Below are 19,478 nucleotides of genomic sequence, written 5' to 3'. Positions count from 1 at the left end.
CCTTAAACTGTTAAACTTTTAAGGGTTTTAAGGTTTAAGGTTTTACCATCTGAATTTGTTGTTTTCTTTTTTAATTTGTGATGTATGCCATGTTGTTAAAGCACGTTGAGCTGCTAAAAACGTATTATTATTTTTGAATATCACAAAAATAGAGCTTTAGGGGGGAGTACTAATAAATTGTTTATCCTCTGTCAATAAAAATAAGATTGATGTGTTATTTGATTGTGCCTGTAAATGACTCATCCCGCCCTGTTTATGGCCGTTTGTGGTTAAGATGGGGAATGATCCAACCCCGCACCCTCCAATCCACCGTGTCAAAATATCCGCCTAATAGAAAAGCTGAATTAAACGCTGGTTCAGCACAATTCAATCATCCATTGCTCGAATTCATTCATTCATATAATATCCCCTCATCCTGTCAGCACTCAGCAGAGACGATCTTTGATCTTTGCTTCGCACTACGGAGGCCGAGAGTTTCAGTTATCAACACACATGGAAGTCGAGGAGAAAGAGAAACACAGCGCACCGAAAAAGACTTACAAATCAAACGTTTGGCAACACTTCGGATGTTCAAGAAAGACGGTCAACTTGAAAAATCGCTCGCAAATTGTAAACGATGCCGAGCCGCTTTAAAGTACACAAGTAGTACGAGGAACTTAGCGACGCACATAAAGAGGCGACATGGGGTCTGCGGCTGAAAAGAGAAACCTGAAAGTTAGACATATGAGTTAAATCACGCGTGGTTTTCTGTCAGAGAGAGCGGTGTTTAGTTTACAGCAGCCTGTGACGGCCAATCATAGCTTAAATGTCTTTCTTACTGTAAGCAGTTATGAAATACCTGTTTGTGAAAGGTTATTTGTATTCTTTATTGGTCATATAAAAACCACTGCTTTCTGCTCACTGGTGAGTTAGCCTATGGATGAATGTTAAGCACATCAGGCTGGCAGCTTTACGGGCATTGCACTACGGTAGTTGTTATTTGCACATTGTTAATCATGGGCAATGTATCCTTAAATTGTTTAACTGTGAGGTGTTATACAATTGTACTGTACTCTGGAGAGTTTTTTAAGGTAAAAAAGAGACAGCATGATGGGATGCGCAGTACCAAATATGTAAAGCACCTTTTTGTTAATTTATGATTTGCTGCATATAAGGAATAAAACAAAAATCCACTGTCGTACCATATTGAAGTATCATTATTTTGCATCGTGTTGAATCGCCCCGAATCTTATAATGTTGAATCAAATCGTATCGAACTGTATCCACCAGGGGTGAATCGTATGGTATCGCATCGCCTGGTGTTTCAAATGTATCGTTAATGTATCGTATCGTGATGCGCATCACATCGGCCTCAGTGATGGAGATGCACATCCCTAGTTGGAGAACAAGTCAATAGAAGTGCAAGTGTTACAGAGGTCACTTTGTAACGGAAGTAAACAAAGCAGGCCAATGGAGGCATTTTAGGATTTCAGTCTTTGCAGACCACATGCACAAAAACCTATAACACACTAAAGATTAGGGAAAAACCCCAAAAAGCGTAATAAGGCCCCTTGAGACAAATGTCGAACCTTGCATTATCCAATTTTCAGATTTATTTTCGGGAAATCTATTCAAGTTACAGTATATTAAATGATTGACTGAATGATAAGTACCTTATTTGTATATTCAAATTGATTTCAAATAAATATAATAAATATTCTTGATCTTTTTATGTAAGCAATACATTTGGCAAGTAGGTGACTTCAATCAATAACATTTTCACACTATTTGCTGAGGGGGGTCTCCACTTAGCAGGAGGTGTAACAACACCAAATAATAAATACACACTACAGTACATACAGTGTGGTGTTTTGTGGTCTAACACGTCACTGTGGTATCAAAAGGCCTGTGTTGCCTGCTGCTCGAGTGCAGGGAAATGTCAGAAGTCTCCTCTCCCTTCCAGCTATTCCCTTGTTGGACCAAATGCAGTGATACAACAAAACATCACAGCACCACCAATCTTTTTTTGTCAATACCTTGCATCAGGGGTCGGCAACCTTTTTGATAGGAAGTGCCATTTTAAAAAATAATTGTTATCAGCGTGCCAACGATCGAGAATTATCAACGGGGGGGGGGGGGGGGGGTTGAGGAGCTTGACGCTCTTCAACTATCAGCAGGAGGGCGGGGGAGCCTCGCTGCGGGGAAAAGCAGTGTGTGTGGACCTGTCAGCGCAACTCACATGATGCCGAATGTAACAAACACATTCAAATAATTGGTTTCAACGTCATAATAATAAGGACGATCTTCCGTTCTGTGATTCTCCAGAGCACACATGCTATGATATTAGGGTCATGCAGAGTGAGATGAGATCGCTGTCCCTTTAAGAAAGAGAGAGAGAGGGGTGTGGCTTGTGCATGTGTGTTTGTGGATGGTAGAGCGACAGTGAGAGAACCTATGGAGAGAACGTGTGTATGTTTCTGGAAGTGAAACGAGGAAACAGAAAAACAGAGGTCTGTGATGTATTTTGTGAAACAGAAGAACAGCTAAATAAATGCAACGGCCTCCCAAGAAGAGCTCGCCTCTCTCTAAAGTGGGTTATTGAACCTGAAGCTTGTTGCTTCTGCCCTCCTCGACTACGGTCTGGGAGCCGACAGGAAAGTTCAACACACAGATGGCCAGTCCGCCCCTTTGTAGCATATTATGTCGATGAGAGATGAGCAGATCGCCACTGGGCTTTCAACTAAATACACAGCCACGCAAAAACTGTGGCATTTGTACAGCTCCTTATGGGTACTGCCAGTGGCGGCCGGCCCATAGGGGCGCTAGGGGCGCCACCCCACCTCTTCCCACATACAAAAAAAAATATTAAAAAAAATATTAAATTAAAAAATATATATTTAAAAAAATATATTTAAAAGATTATATATATTTTATATTTTTTATTTTTAATGAACAAGGTAAATATCATATAATTGGTATCAGTAAAATGTATAATCTACAATAAAATCTTGTTTAAAATTGTGTTACGATGTCTAAAGTTACTGATAAGTCACATGTTTCCTGCCTGGCCTTGCCCTTGGCATTAGTTTATCATTACGGGGCGCTGCCCCCGAGCCAAACAGCAGCAACCAGCACGTTGCAAAAGTCTCAATAGTAAACTGTGCCGCCGAAACATAATTTCAGCCAATCAGCGCCGTCAAATATTTTGGTCACGGTGCTCACGTTGGCGCCCACGTTGCTTACGTGCGTTGACGTGAATTGTTTTTTAGACTCGTGAGGAACCGCGGAGCCGGGACGTCATCTTCAATGAGCTCCCCAGAAAAACAACACAGCCGTTAGCTCTTAACACTCAGAGCTCACAGCTCTTCCTATCTGTTCAGAAACTAGACAAAAGTTAAACAAGTACAAACCACATACTGTCTGTGTCATGGCGAATACAGTCGCTGGTTTATTTATGTCTGTATAGGCCGTTGTTGTGAGTGTGGACGGTCGGAGCATTTACAACGTTAGCTTAGCCAAATCTCCATTAGAAAACACGCATTTTAAAAGGTTTTTCGCCTGCCGTCTGTCTGCAGACTTGTCAAAGCCTTAATTCATGGTTTTTACTATCCGGTATCAGTATGTTGTTACTTCGGCATCATTTTGAAACGTGTATTAAAATTAAATCACGGTTAAATATGTTCATCTTGTTGTAGTTGTAGCCCCCTTGACAGCGATTCTCTCTCTAGTTTAGACTGCGGTCAAGCCAGCCTCCACTCGGAAAAACCTAGTCAAGCCAGCCCTCACGTGATATTGCGGTGCGCGTATATCCTATGCATTACGGTAGAGTCAAAAAAGATCCTCCCTTTGTGTTTAGATGAGAATAAAACAAAAACTGTCCAGTATCAAATACTCATTTCACTTCAGGGTGATAGCAGTATATCCCATCTAGTCAATCAGAAAAGATCAGGACATTCTGATGTAGAGTTTCAAAATAAAAGACCTTTGAAATCTCTATTGTATGAGTTATCATCCATGTTTTTAGATGAGAATAAAACAAAAACTGTCCAGTATCATAGATCCATCTCACTCCAGGTTGATAGCAGGACACCCCATCTAGTCACTCAGAAAAAATCAGGACATTCTGATGTACAGTTTCAAAATAAAAGACCTTTGGGGACAGGGATGATAGCTCATATATGAGACTTCAAAGGTTTTTTATTTTTGAAACTGTTGCCAGGGGTTAACGACCCCTGCCTTACATCATAAAAAAAAAAATATGACCACAATCAATTATACAGAAACAATTAATGTAGATTTATGGCAGTCATGACCGTAATTTATTTTAGACCAGTTTCTCTCAAGAGATTCCTGTTTGTATCATTTTGTTAAGCTTTTCTTGCCAGTGGGAAATATGTCTTTAGTCAGAGAAAGGATACTCAGTTCTGCACACCAATCATTCATAATCCAAATCAGGCCCTTGGTGGATTTAATTTCGGCCCGCTAGATAATTTCTAATTACTATTAGATCTGGCCCGCTGGTATATTGCACGCACACCTTCACTCAATCCTGAGGGTTTCCTCAGCTCAGAGCCTGAGCCCAAACATTGATGAACTTGCACCCAAGATGAGATCTGCTTGAGCTAGCATCACAGAGCAGCACACTGACTTTCAATGGATGTTTCCTTCTGCACTTTTTCTCTCACGACAACATGGCATGTTGTTTTCTTCTTTGAGGGAAATAGTTTTTTTGAAGCTGTTGTTGGCCTGTGGAAAAATGTAATCATAAGAAATGACTCCGGAAAAGCTGCAGATAGAGCCATAAGAAATGAATGCAACTGATTATTTAATGTTTAATGTTGTTTTTATAGGCAATCATTTAAAGGAGATCTATCATGCTATATTTGAATAATATATTGTAGGGCCATACCTATATAAGGTATATTTATACGTTTTCTTTTTCAAAATACCAAACAGATCATGCATTTTAGCCATGCCTCATTTCGCTCTATTTTCCTCTCCTCCACCCCTGTCTTTGCATGCGCTGCAGCTGACCACGCCCCCCTGCAAAGGAGGGGGCCGAGTTACGAGCGTCATGTCACCATGCTGTTACCATGCCACGGCAACCTCTCATTCTCCTGATTGGTGGCGAGTTGGCCATATAGGCGGAGCTCCTCGTCACTGACGTCAGACTATTTTAAAATCTGGATCAGTCTGTATCCAGAGGCGCGGGAAGGTATTTTGAGTGGGGGTGCGGAGGTGCTGGACTCCAGTGAACAGTATTACGGGCACCATAGAGCACGCACAAAAAAACTCCCCACACGCAAACACACAGTAAACCCGCGACTGTTACAATGAAGGCTCGATAATCAGCTCACGGCATATAGGCAGGGGTAAAGTGCTATTTTTTACAAGTGGGGAGCGGACCTCACCTCCTCTAGGGGGGTCCGGGGGGATGCTCCCCCGGGAAGATTTTTTTTAAATATTGAAGTTAAAAGCATCAATCTGGTGCACTTAGAGAGCAACATTAAGAGATCTATGGATACATCTCTCAACACCCAGATGAAACACAACTGTAAGCAGATGTTCTTTTTCTTTATGGATATTTTACAAATCACTCCCCTTTCAAACTGTATTCTTGTTTTACTGCCATATAGTATTTCATAACTGTTTTTCCTTTATTCTCTTATTTTTTTTATAACTATAATGATCATATGAAGGTGTGCCGCGGAAATAATCTTTTGAATATTTTTTGACCAAACCGTTTGAGACCCACTGAGATAACTTAGACTAAAGTTAACTATCTAAACACTCAGAGAGTCCTTTAGCTCACCTGAGCCTCTCAGTCTGAGAGGAGAGCTCTCCTCCAGCTTGTTGTGGAACAAACAGCTCCGTATGTCCGTTAGTGCAGCTAGCTAACCAGATGCTAACAACACGATCCCTGCTGCTGGCACCGGTCCCTCTCTCTCTCCCCCTCTCTCACACACACTAAATGCGCTATTTCCGCACACACACAGAGCCGCGAGCTTGAATGACACAAGCACACTTTTATTTCCATGCAACTCTCTGATTGGTCTGGTGTCTTGCCTCTGTTGCATTCACTGAACACGGGAAATTACATTCCTGCCGTCCTTTCTAGTGTCTTGATGAGGTTCACGTAAAGCACGGTTAATGTATTATATTATTGAGGTAGAATTGTCCGGGGCTACAGAAAAAACATTTGGGGCAGGCCGAAATATTATTTTACCAACAATGTGGAATTTATTGGCTACATATTACACAGATTATGCACAGCGGGAGCAGCAATAACCGTCAAATAATAATTCAGACAGGGGAGCTCCGCACCCTCTGCCTGCCGCTAGGGGGTGCTGCAGCGCCCTCAGCACCCCCCTTCCCGCGCCCATGTCTGTATCAGATCCGTTCCAGCCCCGTTTTTAGAGATTTGGGTATGGAGGAAAAGAGAGAAGGTTATGTTTTCTGACACTTGGTGAGTTCCCTGACACACGGGGACACATATTCATGTATAAAAGACGTGCAAAGGTGCATTTTGCATGATAGGTCCCCTTTAAGCTTTGTTAGTTCTAGGTTTAATATGTGCAATAAGTTAATTTCAATAAGTTTTGCAATAAACATTGAACCAGTCCGGCCCTCGACTAGTAACTATTTTTTTTATTTTGGCCCACTGTGTATTTGAGTTTGACACCCCTGGTCTAAGACAAAAAAAAGGACACCCTAATGGACTGCACCCTGTGATTTCTCAATCACAAGGTGTTCCCTGAGGCATACACTGCTTTATCGTCAATTTGACCCTAAATCAGTCCACCATTTAAATCGGAAAATGATGCCTTAATTAAAAATACTTGGAACTAGCATTTAAGATAATTTACTTGAAAAGAAATGTTGACTGGTGTACTAAATCGAATTAGATGTTTAATTTTCTCTGACTTCTACACTACTGGACCTCTTTTTGCAACCAGTAGAGGTGCCCCCTGCTGTCTGTTAAGGATAATGCAAATTTGAGGCAATTCCACATTGGCTCTCCTTATGGTTTAGCCAGCATTATTACAAAAAATGGCCGCACTTTAACGCAGACACAAAATTGCAGCTCGCTGAGCGTTTTAGCTAGCTGCAGGCTGCCAATGTTCCAGTGTGTTTTGGGTGTAAATATGGCTCCTTAATTAATCATGAATATTTATATACTTCACATAGTAAAGAAACTTTTCAGGGGCTTCTTAAGGGCTTTAATGCACTTCCTGAAGGCTTGGAACAAAATCGGTTTAATTTTGTATCTACATTTCTAATGACAGCACATGAAGATATATAGTAGTGGTGATGGTAGTATAGAAACTATGTGTTTTGAAAGTGTTATCAAGCAGGAACACTGCAATATTAAACATATAATAAACTGCTTGTTCCTGACCTGCCTAACTTCAATGCCCCATTGGACTTGTTCTCATTTTCCTGTGCTCGCAGAGACTCCCCAAATGTTTCTACACGGACCACTATTGCGGTAAGCATGTTGTAACTTCCGGTTGTTGTTGTCATCTCCGGGTATCCCGTGTGCCTGTTCTGTTGCTGATAGCTTATTATCTTAACTTAATAGATCGTTTTAAAACTTTTGATCACGGCAACTGCCTGACGTTGTAATCACACGTTACTACAGTTTAAGCACTCACAACTCTCCTTCTCTTAGCGACTGTAACTCCACAGTTGCCTACACTCTTTTCGGGTTTGCTAACGGTAGCTACTTTAGCTTGATAGCTAGCCATGGCTCTTTCCCCACCCTCGGGTGCTATTTCCTGCTCTAACTGTCTCATGTTTGGTTACTTCCCTACCTCCTTTACTGGTACCAATACATGTGTTAAATGTAGTATAGTTGTTAGGTTGTTAAGTTGTCGGGAATCATAGCCATAGAAGCCCGGCTCCGCATCTTAGAAAATAACTCAGCTACAGTAAAGCCCATGTTAGCCGGTGCGGACCGGCAAAAGGTAGCTCCTCTTAGCCGTCCTCCGGCAACTCCCGAGCAGCAGGGAGATTGGGTGACTGTTCAGAAGGGGCATAACGCGAAACCCGCAGGTCCCCACCAACCCGTTCACATATCTAACAGATATTCCCCACTCAGCGAGAAACCCGCTGAGAAGCCAACTCTGGTTATTGGTAGCTCTATTATGAGACACGTGAATTTAGAGACCGAAGCCTCCACAGTCACATGCATTCCGGGGGCCAGAGCGGGCGACGTTGAGGCGCATCTTAGACTGCTGGCTAAAAATAAACGTAAATACAGTAGGATTGTTATTCACGTCGGTGGTAATGATGTTCGTTTACGCCAATCAGAATGCACCAAACTTAATGTGGCGTCGGTGTGTAGTTATGCTAAAACAATGTCGGACACCGTAATCTTCTCTGGTCCCCTCCCCAATCTGATCAATGATGACATGTATAGCCGCATGTCATCATTTCAGCGCTGGTTGTCTTGGTGGTGCACAGCAAACAATGTGGGCTTCGTAAATAATTGGACAGCCTTCTGGGAAAAACCTGGTCTGATTAAGAGAGACGGCATTCATCCTACTTTAGAAGGTGCAAATCTCATTTCGGCAAAACATTTCAGGGCTTTGTGGACTTAATCCATGACAAACTGGAGTTGAGACCAGGAGGCAGAGTCGCAGTCTTACACGCTTCTCTGCGCTCTCTCCTAGGCAGTCCTCCATAGGAATCCCGAACCCAATAAAATACCCAATATTAACGGTGTGTGTGTCTGCCCAAGGACAATTTAAGGTAAAACCTAATAGAGGTGTCATACATAATAACTAGGGCCGGGACTCGATTAAAAAAATTAATCTAATTAATTACAGGCTTTGTAATTAATTCATCGCAATTAATCGCATTTTTAATCACATATAAATATTTGACCTGAGAACAGTGAGAAGCAATTTTTTCCCCATGGATTTTAGTATAGCCTACCATTGAATAATGACTGAATACATAAGCTTAAGCAACAAAACATTGTTAATTTTTTTCAAGGTGGTACTTAACAAAGATCAACAGAAAAGTGCAATTTTTGCCATAAAGTGTAGCAATAGCATATTTAGGAATATAGTACATTTCAGAGATTCAGGTAGCCTATAGGTAGGTAGACCTTCTGTAAACTATAACACTTTGTTTTTTAAGTAAAACACAATACTTTCAAGTACATTCAGAACATTGGAAACCCTGACCATTAGAAAACATCTCTCTGTTGCTTCAGAGGCCATAACAGACTTTGTTGATTTACCAACAGTTGATTTAAAAAATCTAATCAATTTCAGTCCAACTCTCTCAATAACCTTGGCCAAAACAATAAACAGTTCAACATAAAGTGCCAGTTGCACCAACAACGTGATAAATAGTTCAACATAAAGTGTACCATTTAAAATAAAATAAAAAAGTGCCAGTGATTGACCTCAATCCCTCCTATTCTTCCAATATCCTGATGAAAAATAAAATCTCTCTGTTGCATAGGCCACTGTTTGATCGACGCAAATTGGGTGTGGGTCCTTGTACTCCGAGTCGGGCTAGCGTCCACGCTAGCTTCCACGCTAGCTGCTATATGTTTTGCATTGAGGTGATACTTGAGGCTTGATGTGCTGCGGTGATATGCAAATTCCTTTTTGCATAATTTGCAAACAACCGTGCTCTTATCGATACTTCCATCCGTCCGTTTTTTAAAACAAAATGTCCCATCCACGGGGCCAACCAAAGCGGTCTCATCAGCTTCTTCGTTCACTTTTGACTATTGTTCACTGTGGTTTGTTGTTGTCTGAAGTCATGAACGTTAGTTGGTGCTCCAGTATAATCGGTACCCCTGAAACTCATCCAGTGAGAAACGTTCCGCGGTGCAAAAATAAGTGCGATTAAAATGCGTTAATTTTTTTAACGCGTTAATTTTTGTGTAATTAATTAATCTTAATTAACGCGTTAAAGTCCCGGCCCTAATAATAACCTAATAAAAGTAAATGTAACAACTACTACAGTGCAACAAAACAGGAAGATTAAATGTGGTCTCTTAAACATAAGATCTCTAGCATCTAAAGCAATATTGGTAAATTATTTAATATCAGATTATAATATTGATATATGCTGTCTCACTGAAACTTGGTTGAGACATGAAGAATATGTCAGCATAAATGAGGCCACTTCACCCAGCCATATCAATACTCATATTGCCCGAGGCACGGGCCGAGGAGGTGGAGTTGCAGCAATCTTTGACTCAAGTTTACTTATCAATACTAAACAAAAATTAAATTATACCTCCTTTGAAAGCCTCGTTTTTAGTCTTACGCATCCGACCTGGAAAACTTTGCAGCCAATCTTATTTGTTACAGTGTACCGTGCACCAGGTCCTTATTCAGAATTCTTATCCGAATTCTCTGAGTTTTTATCAACTTTGGTACTTACAGATGTAGCGATTCATTTCAGACAGTTTGAAACGCGAGGGCCGTGATTGGTACGTGATCTGCCCTCGCTCAAGGGAAAACCTCCAGCTTGACTTGAGACCGCCCCCGTGATAGATAAATGTAATTATAATGAAGCCAGCTGCAATGGATCATTGATCCACCAGGGGGTGCAGTGGGGTTCCACACTGGAGCTCATGTGAAATAAAGTGAGATACAGTATGCTGGATGTACAGCGGAACTTTGTTAAGATCTATATGTCACGGATATCATACTACTGTGCTAAATAAGAGACATGTAATCATTTACAAAACATCACCATGTTGTTATTTAACAAAATAATGTTGTTATTCGAAAAAAACGAACGGGAGGAAATGCAGCCCGGCTCTCGATTTTTAATCCTAATTTAATCATCATCTTCACCACGATCATTGATGTTTATGTTCGCCGAATTGACATGAAATCACTGACACATATGAATATACTGTATTCAACTTCATTAAAACGTTATTAACATGCCTAAACTCAGTAATTCACCAAAAATATGTATATTTTAATGGAGTTTCGTCGGTCGATCAGGATCCCAAAGTGTAGCGGAGGGATCCTCATCTGGATGAAGGGTGTTATTTTCCCCATAAAGAACAAGTCGCTGCCAATTATCCCGCTTATTACATGGCCACATTCTCAACAAAGTAACGACATGACTCCCAATATTAATTGAAATGCTTTTATGGATTTAGAAAATGTTTTTATTGATTTAAAAAATAGTTGTATGTATTGATTTAAATTCACATGCATCCGCTAAGAAAAATTGTCCGTTGTTACAGTTTTTTAAACAGTCTGAATGAAACGGCAGCTCTCAGCTGTGTATTTACACAACTAATGGCCCATCAACCACAGCTCTCTCCCCCCCTCCCCCCCTGATCTTTCTTCTCCAGCAGCTAAATTAACAGTAGGTTACTCTGAGTGACCATAGACTGTTTGTGACAAGCTTACAGTTAGTGACGTAAAAACACCATAAAAGCTGGTGGGTTGAAAGCAATACGGGAGGTGAAAATAACTACAATAATTGTGACTTATTTATTGTGGCTTTTATGTTTTTAGGTATAACATTTTATGTAATTCAGGCTTATAGTTCACCCTTCTCGAAAAGCCTTCAACAATGACAATATTCATTGTAATTTAATAAATCCTTCCAACACACATTGTAAAAAATAGCCTACTGTAGGTTAAGAAATCATTTCAATATGTACATCTTCTGATGTAACAACAATAACATTATAAATAGTAACATAGCTGAACATGGTATTGCACATTTAGCTTTGAGTGTTACTGACCTGAGATGTTTTTATTACATGAATTAAGGTGACTGAGGCTTTTTAACATACAGGGATGCAAACTCATCAGGTATGAAAAAGGTGACAAGGATCCGAGCCCCCGGCTCCCCCACCCCACGGAATGACAGAGGATTTTAGCAGTCAGAACAACTAAATTAGCAGTGTTAATAATAACAGAAACGCCAAAGAGTCACATAATAGAAATATATAAAAGCATTTATTTCAAATTGTGGAGCAGTCAGTTTATAATTTTGGCAGCACTGTTGAGCATTTTGAAAATGTATTTTCAGGCCTCTGTGCAAGGCTTAAGTCTTTTTATCTTTATAGCCACATGGTGTAAAGTAACTAAGTTCATAAACTCAACAAGTACTATACTTGGGCACAATTTTGAGATACTTGTACTTTATTTAAGTATTTCAATGTTTTGCTACTTTGTTCTTCTACTCCACTACAGTTCAGAGGTACATGGTGTACTTTGACTCCACTACATGTATTTAATACCTTTAGTTACTTCACAGATCTGGATTAATTAAGTGAAATATGATCAAGTATTAAATCAGACTTTAGTTCCACCTGGAGTAAATCCACAAGCTACCCTGCAGTATACAAAGTCATTCAAACTAGCTGCACCTTTAGCAGCTTTGAGAACACTTTCATGATCAATCATTATAAAACATATCATATCTATTATTCTGAAATGGACCAATCTGCACAATGACTACTTTTACTGTCGCTACTTTCACTATATTTTGATGATAATACTTTTCTACTTTTACTTGAGGAACATTTTGAATGCAGGACTTTTACTGTAACAGAGTATTCCTACACTCTGGGACTATTACTTTTAGTCAAGTACAAGATCTGAGTACTTCTACTTTTACTCAAGTACAAGACCTGAGTACTTCTACTTTTACTCTAGTACAAGATCTGTGTGCTTCTACTTTTACCCAAGTACAAAACCTGAGAGCTTCTACTTTTACTCAAGTACAAGATTTGAGTACTTCTACTTTTACTCTAGTACAAGATCTGTGTGCTTCTACTTTTACTCAAGTACAAGATTTGAGTACTTCTACTTTTACTCTAGTACAAGATCTGTGTGCTTCTACTTTTACTCAAGTACAAGATCTGAGTACTTCTACTTTTACTCAAGTACAAGACCTGAGTACTTCTACTTTTACTCAAGTACAAGATCTGAGTACTTCTACTTTTACTCAAGTACAATATATATACTTATACCACCTCTGTTTATAGCCTATGAAAAAAACTATTAGAAATAGAAGGCTAAAGCTAACGTTAGCAGATAGTGACAATGTATGCTAGCTAGCTAGCTCAACGATTCCTTAAATAATATTGCCACACAAAAACGTTTCAGTTCACATCACGCTCCGCTGCTCTGACAGGGAGCTCTGCTCTGAACACCTGAACGGCCCGTTCTAACAGCTGTTCACCAGCGGTCCAGTCTGTGCCACAGTGACTCCGGACGCACAGTTAATATTAACGAACGCACCCGTAGGTAATGTATCTGCTGAAGCTAGACCATCATCTCGGAGCAGCAGAGCCTTATTATACATCCATGAGCAGAGCCGACAGGCAGGAAGACTCGAGCACACAGCTCGTACTTCATTATAATATATATAAAAAAGGACACCATGCGTGTCATGATGGCACATAACAGCTCACGGCCGCAGATTACTCCGGGTCCCAGCCCCCCCCATACCCCAAAAATATTTGTATTGCAGATCTACATGAATCACACAAACGACTTATTTTGGATTCAAAACGGCGAATTTCGCCGAAAGGTGACAAGTTTGCATCACTGAACATAGACAGAGCACAACTGAAACATAACATCTGAAACGATGTAACAACATAATACACTTGTGGGGATGCTTGGGATGTGAGGAGTGAGGGACACGGTTTAGAACGGGCGTGTCGCCTGGCAGGACAGGAGAGTGTGTGCACCAGTCTGCCTTGATCTATGAATTCATGTCCGTGACACTCACTGCTGCCCACAGCTGTTCTATAGAAGGAAATTCCTTCACTTCATGAAAGTGTTTTAACCACACACACCTCTACACACACATGACGGGTGTTATTTTCCCCATAAGGAACAAGTCGCTGCAAATTATCCCGCTTATTACACGGCCAAATTCTCAACAAAGTAACGACATGACTCCCAATATTAATTGAAATACTTTTATGGATTTAGAAAATGTCTTTTATTGATTTAAAAAATAGTTGTATGTATTGATTTAAAAAATAGTTGTATGTATTGATTTAAATTGACATGCATCCGCTAAGAAAAATAGTCCGTTGTTACAGTTTTTTAAACAGTCTGAATGAAACGGCAGCTCTCAGCTGTGTATTTACACAACTAATGGCCCATCAACCACAGCTCTCTCCCCCCCTCCCCCCTTGATCTTTCTTCTCCAGCAGCTAAATTAACGGTAGGTTACTCTGAGTGACAAGCTTACAGTTAGACACAACACTGTCATTGCAAGTGACCCTCAGTTAGTTGACTTTTATGTTCAACTGCTAAATTCGTTACTGATAAAAAAGGGCTTCTACTGTACCTAATTACCTTAACACTAGAACCGCCAGAGGTTTTTGTATAGGCCTACCTAAACCTGTTAAATATTTTTTTAACTCTGGCTGTGTAATAAAAAAATATGGCAAAACGAAAACAGCCAAGCGTCACAGCTTTTGGATTCACAAGCAAAGAAGCGAAGGAGTCTAAAAATGACAACGTGAACGGAAAACAACTTTTAGTTGGCCGGCTGTAAGCGGCGTTAGGGTTGAGTTTGACAGCTCCACACCGAGGGAGAGGCCTGCCGATGCGGAGCCTGAAGAGGCTTCAACAACGGCCACATCCGCCGGCATAGTGACACCGTCTGTATTAGTAGAAGAGTGTTTTTATAGCAATTGATCGCATCCGCGATGCTGCGCCAGTCAACAGAGCGTGCGTGTGACATATTTAGTAGCAGGATGTGCTCTGAAAAATAGGGCTCCCCGAAAGCAAATGGGTAATTTGAAAACTGACAGAGCTCCCTCTATACAAATCAAACTGTAGAAGGTGTGAAAGCACCTATTGTTTTAAATAATGGTCGGAATGTGACCTGTGAGCCTTCTGAATTACCGTGGGACAGCACATTCTAAACTAAAATGTTCAATCAATAAAGTAACATCTTATCTTATCTTAATAATATCTTCATATTAATAATAATAATAAATCATACAGTATGTGTCCGAAAGGGAGCAGGAGGAAGCAAACACAAAAATATACTGCATATTAAAGCAAACGATTGTAAAGGTTAAAGTATGAGCATAACAAATAAAGAAGTGTAATGTAAACATTTATATTATAATTATGATTATTTAATATATAAAGACTATATATAATTGAATTACAAGATTAGATATACTTTAGTTGATTTAAAATAGTGATGTGTTCAAATGCTCTTCAAAACACAACTGAAAGTCTATGAAACTTGTCTTTCTGTATTTGTGAATGAAGCGCCATCTCCTGGTTAAAACCTGAAATTGAAAATCTGGCAACGCCCTCTTGGAAAATAGTGGGAGGGCTTAACATTCCTCTATACTGGTCTTTGGCAGGCCGTAGGCAGGAAGCTGTAAGCTGGAGTCCGAAATTCAGTGCTCCATCTGTAAAACAGAGAAACTAATTATCGTAGGTGACTTTAATATTCATGTTGACGATGATAAAAATAGCCTTACTGTTGCATTTAACTCTATATTAGATTATGTTGGTTTCTGTCAGAGTGTAAATAAACCAACCCACTGCTATAATCACACTCTCGACCTTGTTCTGACTTATGGTATTGAAATTGAGCAACTATTAGTCGAACCGCATAATCCTGCTTTATCCGACCATTTCTTAGTAACTTTTGAAGTACTGTTACTAGACTACAAAGCATTAGCCAAAAGCTCCTGCAGCAGAAACCTATCTGTTAGTGCTATAGCCAAATTTAAGGAAGAGATTCCACCAATACTTAACTCGATAGCATGTCTGAATGTAAGGGAGGAAACTTATACAAAATGTAAACCACCCCAAATTGATCATGTTGTTGATAGTGCTACAGATGCGCTGCGAATAAAATTAGACTCTGTTGCTCCTTTGAAAAAGAAGAAAATAAAACAACATAGATTAGCTACATGGCATAATGCCGAAACCCGCAAAATAAAGCAAAAGTCGAGACATCTTGAAAGGATATGGCGTTCCACTAAACTTGAAGAATCTCGTTTAATTTGGCATATTACTCTCAATGAATATAAGAAAGCACAGCGTAAAGCGAGAGCAGCCTACTACTCTTCATTAATAGATGAGAATAAGAATAATGCAAGATTTCTTTTCAGCACTGTAGCCAGGCTGACAGAGAGCCACAGCTCGACTGAGCCTTCTATTCCCATAGCACTCAGTAGTAATGATTTTATGTGCTTTTTTAACGATAAAATTGTTACTCTTAGAAACAAAATCAATGACCTCTTGCCTTTGACCAGTATAGTGTTATCAACAGCTCCCGGAAACGTAAGTTCTAATATTACACTAGATAGTAAACTAGAATGCTTTTCAGCCATAAACCTTGAACAATTAAATTCAATGATTCTCTCTTCTAAACCATCAACGTGTATCTTAGACCCGATTCCAACTAAGCTGTTAAAAGAAGTTTTTCCATTAATTAGCACTTCTTTATTAAATATTATGAATATTTCTTTATTATCAGGCTATGTTCCACAATCATTCAAAGTAGCAGTGATAAAACCGCTTCTTAAAAAGCACAACCTCGATCCAGAGGTTTTAGCCAACTATAGACCTATTTCTAATCTTCCGTTCCTCTCAAAAATTCTTGAGAAAGCAGTCGCAAAACAGCTGTGTGATTACTTAAAAAACTATGATTTATTTGAAGATTTTCAGTCTGGCTTTAGAACACAACATAGCACAGAGACAGCTCTGGTTAAAGTCACAAATGACATTCTAATAGCCTCAGACAAGGGACTTGTCTCTATTCTTGTCTTGCTCGATCTTAGTGCTGCATTTGCACTTAGTTGGCATACAGGGAAATGAAGCTCAGCGCAAGTTCAGGCAGGAAGACCTATCACTTCGTATTGCGCGTCATGGTAATACTCGCTCCCTTCACTAAAGGATAGGGAGCGCCACTCCCCACTCCTCAGCTAACCTATCACTTCCCTCCATTCACAAGCCTAATCATCGCACCTGTTAATCCCTCTATATATGCTCTCCCCTTTTCCATCAGCTGTCTTCCAGGTGTCAACGCGCAAGCAGCAGCAGGGCTTCGTCCCAGCTCCGGGTATTAATTCATCAGCTCCGCAGTCTTGCGGATTAAGCTACAGGGGGCGTTCCCCAGTTGGCTAGCGGTTCTAGCCGGCCACCCCGCAAACCCGGATGCGGAAGAAAAAGACAAGGATACTGAGCTCCACGGAAGTTCCTCCGGCTTAATGGAAATGGGCTACTTCAGGCAAACAATTGACACACGCCTTCAGTCTCTCGAGAGGGCATCACTGGCATCAGGGCCGCTCAAATGCGGCGCTTCCGGCCTTCACGCGGAACGGGCCCTTATCGCTTGCGAAGCTTCACCCACTTCCGGCTTCAACCACAACCCCTCTTGCAGGCAGGCAGGGCTCAAGCTACATCTCATCGAAGCTACTTCTCCTCCCGGCTCAGTAGCAGTACTGGTCTCTAAGTGCGTCTTAGGTGGCAAGAAGGTAGTGATGGCGAGATGAAGCCTTATGAAGCTTTGAAGCTTTCCAGCAATTGGTTCGTAAAGGGTTCATGTCATGAGGCTTCATCATGGGCTTCATTTGAACATAAACCCCTGTTGGTCAAAGCGTGTAAAACAGGCAAATTGGAAATCTCAACAGTTGCGCTCTATCTCATACCGAGTTCCCAATGAGTAAAGCCTTAGAATAACTCTAAACAACGGACATAAAATCCTATTTTCATGTTAACAATATTGTTTTCATTCCAGTTGAACGATTGTGATTGAAAAGCCTATAGGAGGCTGGTAAACATTGCAAAGAGGGATTCGTATTCCTTAATATTATTCATAAACTTAACCACGTTGTAGCCTGAGAAGGCTAAACCATATCAGGAATACATTTATTAACTGCATTATCTCATTTAGCTGTAGCTTCTATAAGCAAACCCTGCGGTCGTGGGTCGGCTGGTTTCCAGCGAGCCACAGCCCACACGCTGAATCTACCCAAAAAAAACACTGGATATATCTTATCTGCATTTATTAATTTATTTATTCATGTTTTATTCCTACATTTATTTAAGCTTGTATCTATTTATACTTATGACATTTTCCGACCTCTATATAAGTGAGGGTCTGAGCTCTTTTAATTCCATCGTGTCACCAGCGGACCCGGGTACAGGAGGGGTAATATGATTTTTGTTATACATCCATGGGTATTATGAGCGTTGTGGCTCAACGGTTCAAATGAATCGCTTCCCGAAGCAGTCACGTGGTATCGACAGGCAGCGAGGTTCGCTTGTCATCGATGACGTCACTGGCCCAAAATGATACAAGCCTCGATACATGCTTCACAAAAAGATTGGGGATTACTCGACACACGCTCCGAAGCCTCGGCGCAATACGTAACATCACTAGCAGGTTCAGCGCACAGCAGGCTCGCCTCCTTTCCCTGCGCCTCACCGCTAAACAGGTAAGAAAAGAGAAGAAAGAAAAGAGAGAAAGGAAAGAAGGAGAAAAGAAGAAGAAAGAGAAAAGCAAAAGAAGAGAAGAACGAAGAAGAAGAGAGAGAAAGAGAAGAAGAAAAAGGAGAGAGGAAAAAAGAGAGAATATCGTTGCTTTAGTTTAGGGTTAAGGTGAGTTCCAGGCAGTGTCGGGTGTAACGCGTTACAGCATGGAGTTATGCAGTTCGGGTAACTACTACCCGTCACAATGCTCAGTAAGTACCGCAGTTTCAAGCTTCACACAGCCACGGATGCTGCCCATCCGTGGTTTTTTGGGGGTTTCTTTCAGGGAGAAAGAGATGTTCATGTAAGATGATAGAAGACAGTCTAATCACCCAACCAGCACATCAGCATCTACGTCTCACCGTGGCGTAATTAAACTGCTAATTAAGCTAGTCCTATACCAGGGCTCGATAGTAACGGTTGCCATTGGCAACCATTTGGAAATGTCAACCACTTCTTGGACTTTGGTTGCCATCAGTGGCAACCAGTTTTTAACATAAGAAATAAGGACAGCAAACGTGCACCCCAAAATAGATAAATGTTCATATTCGTTTTTAAGAGTGATATTTAATTGTTGTGACCAGTCGGAACCTGATACTTAAATTGCACGTGCATTGGCGTGATTACAGAGCCAGAAGCGATGCACGTTTACTCGCGTGCGCGGTGCGCCGTGTGTTTGTTTTACAACAAAATGGCGAAGCAAAAATAAGTTGCTTAACTGATAAAAGTTCAGCCAACACCTCAACTTCTCCAATGAATGTTCAAAGTGATTCAACTGATGGAGCGTAAGGTAAAACCCGAACGAAAAACAAAGAGGAATGTTTTCTATTCACTTCCGGTAAAAGTTCCTTCAAAATAAGAGTCCCGATCTTATTACTACAAAATAAAAGTGCAAAACGAAACTTTACCATAGAAATGGTTGCATTAAATTATAATCACTCTATAAAAAGGTAACACATTTTAAATATAGTTAGACATATTAAAGGTAATTTACAGCATCAATAATTAATATCAAAT

At 40.5% G+C, this 19,478-nt stretch overlaps 2 protein-coding genes across 2 annotated transcripts in view; one reads left to right on the top strand and one right to left on the bottom strand.

Moving 5' to 3' along the window:
* LOC307042245 (uncharacterized protein) overlaps nt 1-19,478 on the top strand; it is a 492,007-nt gene that overhangs the window by 323,915 nt on the left and 148,614 nt on the right. The window lies entirely within an intron of this gene.
* LOC307042868 (adhesion G protein-coupled receptor A2-like) overlaps nt 1-19,478 on the bottom strand; it is a gene marked incomplete at its 3' end in the record, with an annotated part of 148,307 nt that overhangs the window by 87,538 nt on the left and 41,291 nt on the right. The window lies entirely within an intron of this gene.

Source organism: Notothenia rossii (assembly GCF_949606895.1).
Source record: "Notothenia rossii genome assembly, chromosome: 6".
Classification (NCBI taxonomy): Eukaryota; Metazoa; Chordata; class Actinopteri; order Perciformes; family Nototheniidae; genus Notothenia; species Notothenia rossii.
This window is presented reverse-complemented; position numbering and strand designations above follow the sequence as displayed.